The sequence below is a fragment of the Tachysurus fulvidraco genome, chromosome 1 (assembly GCF_022655615.1).
Source record: "Tachysurus fulvidraco isolate hzauxx_2018 chromosome 1, HZAU_PFXX_2.0, whole genome shotgun sequence".
In the NCBI taxonomy this organism is placed as follows: domain Eukaryota; kingdom Metazoa; phylum Chordata; class Actinopteri; order Siluriformes; family Bagridae; genus Tachysurus; species Tachysurus fulvidraco.
Genome location: NC_062518.1, coordinates 44,824,180 through 44,832,925, shown reverse-complemented (window position 1 = coordinate 44,832,925; position 8,746 = coordinate 44,824,180).

Genomic DNA, 8,746 nt, shown 5'->3' with positions numbered 1-8,746 from the left:
ACAATAGTGCTATTTTCTGATTGGCTGTCAGACTCGACTAAGAGCTCCAGGGGAGACGCGCTTGATTCCTTCCCGGTCCCATAGAGAAAGCGGTGCGGACAGATACATTTTGGGCGCTGCGGCATATTAAATATATGACAAATAGTAAGTTTTTCTGTGTGAGAAATACAATGTGTGGTGGGAGAGCTTGACGAAATAAGTGACTGTCACTCTCAATGCATGACACTTGAGAGCCCTGTGTACAACTGATAACAGCACTTGCTTGAAGAACATCTCATTCCTCAAAATCCCAAAAGATATTTACAGCATTTACAGCATTTAGCAGACACCTATATTTCCGGAGCAACTTACATTATCTCATTTTTATACAACTGAGAGTTAAGGGCCTTGCTCAGGGGCCCAGCTTGGTGTACCTGGGATCGAACTCACAACCTTCCAATTGGTAGCCCAACACTGCAAATCCACCAGCCACCTAAAAGCCACCTGAGTTCTTCCACTACAACCTTGGTGAATTATTTCTTGATGGAGCTTTGTGTACAGGGGCATTGTCAAGCTGGAACATGTTGGAGCATGGAATTATTCCTATCCCTATTTCTAATCGGGATTAAATATACATAAGATCCTATTTTACAGTTGCCCATCTATAACTTTAATACTGTCCATATTAGATGCTTAGCCGTCATCCTCTAAGAAAATTACAGGCCAAATTACCTACTGTTTTTCACCAAACTTAGACCCCATATAATTATTTTATTCATGGCCTGGACACGTCTGTGATTTGCTATGCAGATGTCACCTAACGATAAAACTGCTGCCTTTTTGCTGTATTTCTCCTCATAGTGTGTATCAGTGACTCTCACATACAGTATGAAACACTCCACAAGTCATAAATTGAAAAATTAAATGAAGGTTTTTATATAGAGTTTATTTTACTGTTATTTTTAAATAATTGCTGGAAATATGGTCTCCTAACCAGGGGTGGTTCTAGACTTTTTTAGGGTGGCTCTGTGATCTCAGCCACCCTAAAACTATAAGTATAATTTTTACTTTCAAAAATAAAAAATGGACATGTCATCGTTGAGAAAGAAAATTATTTATCAGTTTTATCCAAGAGCGATTTTTTTTTACTTTGCATTGTTGCCTATCAAAAGTGCATCATCAGCTGCCTGCTTTATTTGAAATGCGCATTCAGAGGTGAAGGCTCTATATCTATAAGTATCTATAATCGGCGGAAAGCCGTAAAGACGGCAACCAAAAGCAGTGAAATTTCACTATTCTTATTACCAGAGTTGATAGCACAAACAAAATATTAATGCAAACAATCCATTCAATACTAAATAAAAATAACATTTATTGATTTGGTCTTTGTCTTGTGAATATTTTTTTTATTAATGACTGCATTCATTGGACACACTGTTTGTAGAGAATGCACACATACATGAACTGATTTGATTCAAGACTGGCATCATTACATCATGCATAAAATTTTGGTGTCCAGTTTTGCCATTTTAAATAATACCATAACTTTTGGCTTACTATGTAGTCATATAATATATATAATATAAATCTCTTCTTGTTTTAAATTCTCACTGAGGGCTAAAACCCCTAAAGATAAAATCCTAAAACCGCCCCTGCTCCTAACTAATAAGAAATAAGAGCCAGTGTCTCTTCTCTACTCCATCATTTTTTTTCATGCTGTGAAGGGACTGTGATTGTAGAAACTCCTCCAGAATGAAACTGAAAGTTTTATTAATTGAGGAGACATAAAAAGTTTTGTCAGAGATAAACTAAATAGAGGAAATAACAATTTTATGATTTTAATTTGTGGTAACACATATGTCTGGGATGGTCAGTAGTACAGTACATACATTTAGTTATATAGTTCAAGAGATGGTACATATGGTTCAATAAACATTCGAGATTTTCTAATTACATGTTGACGTAAAGTCTGCTATTAATTCTATTGAAATACACCCAAAATATACGTAAAAACACGTACTAATAATCGTTTTTCATATTTCTTTAAAACAAAATTGTGATTTTTCATTTGAGTGTCCAGTAGAGGGCAGTACATCACGTTAAACCTCATCCTATTGGCAGGAATCAATATTACAAAGAAGTTTATATATATATATTTTTAAATGTATTTTCATAACTTATTTTTTTCTTCAGAATTTTACATTTAAATCGAATAACTCTTTGTCACAAGAAATAATTGCCTAAGAATCAAGAATCATTAGTCAATGTTAGTCACTCTCAGAGAAGAGATACATGTTTAATAAGCATATCAGACTCCAAATTTCTTTCAGCCCAATATACTTCCACATGGAACTAGGAATCTCTTAGCCCCAAAGCCAGGTGAAATTCTGCTATAGCTCTGTCCACTTCTGTGCCAGTGGATTTCTTCACTACTGTAGAATTATTACATGTATTGTGTAAATGAACTGAGCGTGTGTGTGTGTGTCTCTCTCTGTGTGTGTGTGTGTGTGTGTGTGTGTGTGCTGATAAGTATTACATGTGTATGGTGACTCCGGATAAGAAGCTATGTGACTAGTTTGACTTGCCAGCACAGTGTGAGGGTGGTGTATGTGGCGAGTGTTGAAGAATGTGTTTTAGCAGTCAGTAATGTGGTGGAACATGAGATCGTTGGCTCTGCCTCCCGCATGCACAGTGCAATTGTGATTTTTGTGAATGATATTAATAAAGCAACTAAACTAGTTCAAAAAGACATCACGATTAATAACAATCTTAGATTAGTTTCTGCCCTAAGTATTACAGCGAAAAAGGTTATTCTGTCAAATATCCCTCCTTTTATTTCAGATGAAGCTCTTGGTAAATGGTTGACTCTATACGGGTGAAAAAATCCCCCTTGGCTGTAAGTCTCCACTAGTTAAACACCTGGTGTCTTTTAGAAGTGTTTTTTATGGTTTTTAAATAAGTTGTAGAAGAACTAAATGCTGTTTTCATATTCAACGTTGATGGTTTTGACTACAGTATCTTTGTTTCTTCTGATGCTGATATTAAATGTTTTAAATGTGGCAATATAGGGCATATTGTTAGGGAGAGACAGAGTGTCCTGAGAGACAGAGTGTCCTGAGAGACAGAGTGACCCCAGTGTTTCTGAGCAACCAGGGCAAGATGTAGCTGATCCTGCTGGGGTCCTTCCTCCTGAGGCTACAGTACAGCACCAGTTCTGGTGAGGCCCCGTATGGCCGAACAGGTCTCGGAAAGGCCCAGTGAGGTGGAACACAACCTGGAAAAGGCCAGCTCATTCAAACTAGACCAGGAAAGGACAAGATTGGCAAAAAAAAAAAGCTCAGTGAGGTCTGGCTCAGCGTTGGAGCTGCCTGTGCTGGCAGAGCCAGGCACAGAGGTGCAGGACCGTTGCCCAGAAACAACAGCCACTACACTAGTACAGGGGGACAGGATGAGATAGAACATGAGCCAATGTTTAAAGTACAGACTAAGAGGAAAATGCAAGGTAAGGGACAAGGGAAAAAGCAGGTAAAGAAAGAAACAAAAGTAGAACAAAGTGAGTCAGACAGTGAAGACTGTATGTCAGATTCTGTCTTCCCCTTCTGCTCACAAGAACAGCTATGTGCTGCATACAGTGCTGAGGACATTGAAGATTTAAAAAAATATTCAAAATAGCAAAAAAGTGTTGTAATTGAAGATGTCCCAGACTGAAAACAGTTCATCCACAATGTTAAACATTGTAGAAGAGAAGGAGCTTTTATTGATGCGGAAGTCTTTCGGGTAAAGAAATTGATAACATAAGTGAATCGGAAAAACCCAGATGATGACTTATAGAATGTGTTGTGTGTTTTATGCTAGATATGCAGATGACCTGGTTGTCACAGACAGATGTGAATGTTTTAAGTGGTATTTTAAATGACTTTCAGATTTTATCTTCTCTTTTTTATCTAAAAAGTCAGCTGGGGAAAAAGTAAAGCCATTTTAGTTAGGGAGTGGGGAGGTGTGCAACCTACACTGCCAGGAGCAGACCTGCCAACCTTGGAAAAAAGTTTTGAGTAGCAACTTACAGTACTGCAGCGACACGGCGCGAGGTCAGGCACATTTGCTGGTCAGTGTTAAGTTCACATGCTCACTCATCACACTTTTTACTTAGCACATAGTTCTCACTCACCACCATATCTAGTTATTCAACATACAAGTAGACCATGAAGAACTCTTTTATTGAAAAGGCAACATAAAAACAAAAACATGTCTCTTAAACATTACTTAAATACATGGGACATTATAAATGACAAAAATCAACAAATAGCATACTGTATAAAAATACCGTATAAATAATAGAAAAAACAAAGGGCTTTCAAAAGGTCTTTTAAACTTTATAAATAACTGAAAACTGCTATGTCCTTTGAACACATATCAGAGAACAAAATAAATAAAATCTCAAAACGTGTGATATTTTCACACTAACAATAACAATACTTGGCTGCTACTAAAATAAAGAGTATAATGTTATGTGCATGATCATTTGTGTATAATATCTGCATACTATTTTAACAACTCTTTATGTATTGCCATAAATCAGATCTAATGAACTAAACAGTAACTTCATATCCGATAACACATACATGTGTTAATTTTCTCAGCAATAATGCAAGACTCTAGACTTCACTATGGTTTTGACTGGCTGATCATATAATAATACCTCCCTCATCATTTCTACTTTCTGCTTCTATTTCCCTGCTTTTCACAAAACAATCTGATGTCCATCAGATGTGATCTACAGGAGCCAGTAACAATCGAGTCAGAATACGATTGATATTTAAAAAATGACATTAGTTTCATGTTATAGCATGACTGCGGTGCTATAAAAGGGATACAGACGCTCGCGGATATTGATTTCTGCGTGCTCGCGCCAGTTTGTCTTTTCCGTTAAAGTACGACGGCAATGCGTTTACAGGCATGACTTACGTTTCCTATATAAATACTGGCAGATAAAGTAAAACTTGGTCTGTGCGTAAAACTTAAACTTGAGGCACAACACCGGACACTTGGGCACATGCCCCAGTAAAGGAGTCTAACGACGCCTGTGGTTCGGCAGGCTTATTAAAATGGATGAAATTCACAATTCTGGCCATTTACCTTTGAAACGTTAAGTCCTCACTTGTAAAAAAAAACAGTCACTGTAAGAAGAACTGAAGACGGACAGAGACAGATGAAAACCACATTCGTTTTGACGGCTCTCCGCTTGTAGCGTTGAAGAGTTTTAAACTGGCGTTATGATTGGTCGAATTATTATTTTCCCAGTTTGTTTCCCAATGCGGTTACACCCATAGGCGCACTGCCTGGTGCGCAAATGCACAGACAGTTGGACTCAAAGGCATCAATGTTTTACAATGTGTATTTTGAAGTGACAAATCGTAGCAGCGTACTTTGATGTCTAAATGTGTATCTGCTACACAAAATGCGTAAAGGTTGGCAGGTCTGCAGGAGGTTTAGTGTGGAAAAAAGATGGTGGTTTTAAGTACTTGGGTGTCTACCTTGGTATGAATAAGATATTTAAGTAAAAACTCTGAAGGCACTGTAGAGAATGTGAAGGGCAGAGAGAGCAGATGGAAGTGGCTGATCCCAAAAATGTCTTACAGAGGGCGAATGCTGGTCATCAACAACCTTGCCGCATCGTCCCTCCTAGCAAACATCTAGGCCCTGCTGGTGGATTTCTTCTTTTACAGTCTACACTGGATTCTGCTAAACATCCTCCATCTTCCCATCTTGCTGAACATCGCTTCTGACCTTGAAGGTAGTTAAAGTTAAAGTCCCCTCCTGGAGTCATGGGGTGAGGGGGAGATGGACAGTGTCAGCTCTACAGAGAAGCTGCTCTACAGAGCCAGTGTTAAGGTTTTATATAAGAAAAAACTGAGTGGGAAGGTAGACACCCCATGGAGAAGTGTACTTGGTTTTAATGATGAAGAGACACTGTACAAACCACAGTTAACTAAAAAAGCTGCCGATCTCCAATGGATGATTTTACATTGTATTATCTTTGTGAACTCTTTTATTTCCATTTTAAACACTGATGTTACACATGGTTGTCCATTCTGTCCAAAAAACTGATCATCATGCCAAGAGAATTTTCAACAGATTGATTAAATCAAGAATTTTGATTGATTTTAAATTCCACAAAAGCATGAATGACGAATATGTTTGAAGCAGTGTGGTGTTGCTCTCCGAATGCACTGTGGTCGGTTGCAGAAGAAGAACTCTACTTTGCAGCAGTAATAATCTAATCATCAGTCATGTTTTACTCAGTTCATAATTTAATTTAATTGTGTATTTATTTACTCTGATTTCTACTATATATGACTTTTGCAAATAAAGGATGTTTAAGTCTCTCTCTCTCTCTCTCTCTCTCTCTCTCTCTCTCTCTCTCTCTCTCTCTCTCTCTGTTTTAAAAACACACCTTAAACACCCCCCCAAATAAATAAATAAATAAATAAATAAATAAATAAATAAATAAATAAATAAAAATAAGTAAAAAAAACAAAAAACCCACTATTACACCGTCAAAAAAAATTGGGCTTGTTGAAAAAAGATTAGTGGACTATGACTCTTATCCTTGCAGCACTGAAGAAAGTACATACTCTCTCTCTCTCTCTCTCTCTCTCTCTCTCTCTCTCTCTCTCAGTCACTCTCTCTCTCTCTCTCTCTCTCTCTCTCTCTCTGTCTCATAAACACACCCAGAGCGACAGTCATATCCGTAACTGAAATTTTTGTGTTTCTGTAGATCAGGATTGTTCTAGCTCAGCCCTCATCTTCAGGTTGAAGCTAACACTGCATATATCGTTTTTTACCTTTATGGAAAGTATAGAAAAAAACTGTAGTGTGTTGCATTTATGAAATCAATCAACTGCTACCGAGTAAACGAAATTTTAAATCTGCAGGCAAACAAAAAATATTTGAACAGTTTGAACTAACTTTAACCAAAAAGACACTGGGTTGAAGGTTACTTTCAAATAAAATGTTCAATGTCTAATTGAGTCGTATTCATGACATCAAAATTTGAACTTACCGTCTGCAGCAAACCAAAAATGCGTCTGCTTCTGTGTGTCGGATTTCGCAAGTTGGCAGTTATGATGCATATTTTGAGTGACAAAGAAATTAAACACGGTTTATTTTAATGTTACAAGAGCATTATAATCTTAGAATTTAGAATTACAATTTTTTTTAAACTAACTAAAATAAAATACATTTAAATTAAATATTTATTTTCCTAATCTACAGGAAGCCACATCAGATGAATGAAAGAGCCACTTGTGGCTCCGGAGCCGTAGGTTGTCGACCCCTGCCCTAGGTGTTCGTACAGCTGAGTCACTGGATATTTTTAAACGGCGGGTGAAGACCTACTTATTCAGGAAACACCTGGAAAAAAAAAAAACACCTTTTGAAACTTTTCCATTGTAACTTTGAACAATGTTTAAACTCATGGTATCTTAAGTATGTAACCTAGTGAACCAGCATTAATGTATCCAATGATAGAGATTTAAGCATTTACTGTATGTACGTCACTCTAGGGCATCTGACAAATGCTGTAAATGTAAATGCAATTTTGTCATTATTAAGAAGAACAAATAATCAATGTTGCATCTCTCTGGCTCTCCATATGTTTAGGGAAATTACACTATTTTGCCCCTTGAACAAATCATGAACATCTTTGTGCTACTGGAGCTTTTGTTTTTGCAAAACTTTCTCTTTTTAACTCGGTTATTAAATTAAACTGATGATAATCAAGACAGTTAAACATAGTGCTACTTTTCTGGGTTTCCATGTCAGATCTTGTCCTATAATTTTAATAGAGATTATGTTTAACACTATTTTTTACTATTACTCTTATCCTTTTTACTCTTTTCCAATGCCTTTCATTCAGGACCTGGTTAAAGCGAGAAAGCAGAAGATCTACAACACTGACACTCTACAGTGCTCCTCAGTCTACACAATTTTATTCCCCAATTTTATTAGATGTCCTTGTAATACAGTAACTTTCCATGAGTATTTAAAGCAGCTGGTTCAGCAACATGTACTTGTGTTGTTCATGTACTTGTATTGTTTTGACCCAAAAGCTTTTAATAATAATGTCTTTTACCAGGATTCTAAAAATGAAATTTGCTTTATTTAGCTTTTTTTAGATTGTAAGTTGTATTCATATGACAAACAGTTTTGCATTTTTGTTTTGATTATTTGTTTGTTATCTGTAATCAGCATTCTTTTGTCGTGATTCACATGTTCTACTAAAAATATACAATAAAAATCAACCGTGATTTACAAGCCTTTGAAGGTTTTTACAGATTTAGTAGCAATATAACAGTATATAATTTATTATCATAGTATATTATTAGGATATTATTTTATCTTATTAAATAGTGGGAAATTAGACTTAGTGATTGTAAGACTAAGACGATCGGTGATATAAAATATCAGATGCAAGTTCAAGTCTCCTCACTATTTTGTTTGGGGTTGAGTTTCTGTCAGAGGTTCTTCTTCTTGTACTCTAATTATTTGGTACACAGTCACCAATAGCTATTTTTCAATAAAAGACTAAAATATTTGTGATTTGAGAATGAATTAATTTATCAGCAGAGAGCAGAACAATATGATACAACGATACTGTAATCTTGTTAAAGCCTCTGACACTGTAGGAATATGGGGTGTGTGACTGAGATGTAATGTAGTGAATTAATGTGTGAATTATTTCTATTCATTATCTATTTTTGTGAAT